At 37.2% G+C, this 1,363-nt stretch overlaps 1 long non-coding RNA gene across 1 annotated transcript in view; it reads right to left on the bottom strand.

Moving 5' to 3' along the window:
• LOC106012919 overlaps window positions 1–1,363 on the bottom strand; it is a 21,443-nt gene that overhangs the window by 10,674 nt on the left and 9,406 nt on the right. Inside the window, exon 2 of the long non-coding RNA XR_001185194.2 lies at window positions 1,054–1,199. This is a non-coding gene — a long non-coding RNA (uncharacterized LOC106012919). The remainder of the gene's footprint in view (window positions 1–1,053; window positions 1,200–1,363) is intronic.

The following is a 1,363-nucleotide window of genomic DNA, read 5'->3' as shown; positions in this document are numbered from 1 at the left end:
CCCCCACCTCTCCCTCCCTATTTTATGTGCACCATATGCCTAAACGTTTCAGCAGGGTCCTTGTCTGTGAGGTTCCTTAAGGACATAATATCCTTGAACGAAAATGCCAACAGGACAAAAAGTAGGCAGTTTACATTTCTCTGTCAACGTTTCTGGCTCTTTTCATAATGACAGGATGACATGACACTTCCAAATGAAATTATAATATTATAGTAAGAAAGTAAGTTTATTCAGGATAAGATAGGAAAAGATAAGATAAGATGATACAAAGTAAGGTAAGGAAAAAATACGATAAGATAATACAAAATAAGGTATGTTACGATAAGGTAAGACAAGATATTACAAGACAAGGCCATTGGCCCACATCACATCACACAAGACACTCATTTGATAAATAAAATTTCCATAATAAATAAGTACAAGTTGTGCATATTATATCTCTTATCATGAGTTAAACATTGCATATTTCTATATTATAGTAATGATGATGATAAGAATAATGATTATGATAATCTAAAAAAAAAAAAATAATAACAATAATAATAGCCATGATGATGATGATGATGATGATGATGATGATGATGAAATCGTGTTTCAAAACTGAATCAAAACTTCCGATTTTCGGTGGAAACCCTTGACCCGGAAGTCAACTTTATATTATGACCTTTATTTTAACATGGATATGTGGATTGGAATAGAAACCAAGCTAAAATTGAACGTCAGTTCTCGAACCGCTGGGGGCGGCTTAGCGTACTGACGGCACTTTAGTCGCGCCGCCCCCCACGGCTCGGCGTAGCGAATGAGTTAAATTACTCAAAATATTTGAAAGACAATGTTTCATCAGCTTAGCCAGCATTGTATTCGCTACAAGAACACGCGTGTGTCCCCTTTCCTATTACCGGTACCTTTCTCAAGGCAGACACACAAATAAAATATCAGCGGCCATACATATTCAGATGTACTGAGAGCAAAACTGAAGTCGTGTTCTAAGCTCGTTAAAAAGCATGGTAGCAATCATAACCAACAAACAAAATTCCCCTCCCCAGAACTTACAACAGAAGGGTCACTTCCGCCTCCACCAAAGGTTTCATCCCACCATTAGGCTGAGCGAAGACTTCCGGGTGACGTCATGAGCTGTGTTTCTTGGATGTCCCTCAGGTGACGAATGTCGAATAAGTCTATGGCTGCACTGATGGGGCCTGAGGAGGACAAAGACATTAATATTAATTTGTTTATAAAATGTTTTATCCAAAAATATAATTTGTCCCAAAGTTGCTATTTTCTTGAGGGTTTTTTTTTTTAATTTGTTTTGTTTTGTTTTTGTCTTTAGGTTTGTTGTTCTTTTTTTGTGGGTGGGTGTGGG

This window comes from Aplysia californica, unplaced genomic scaffold (assembly GCF_000002075.1).
Source record: "Aplysia californica isolate F4 #8 unplaced genomic scaffold, AplCal3.0 scaffold00563, whole genome shotgun sequence".
In the NCBI taxonomy this organism is placed as follows: domain Eukaryota; kingdom Metazoa; phylum Mollusca; class Gastropoda; order Aplysiida; family Aplysiidae; genus Aplysia; species Aplysia californica.
The sequence above is the reverse complement of the archived record's forward strand: the minus strand, read 5'-3'. Positions and strand labels throughout refer to the sequence as shown.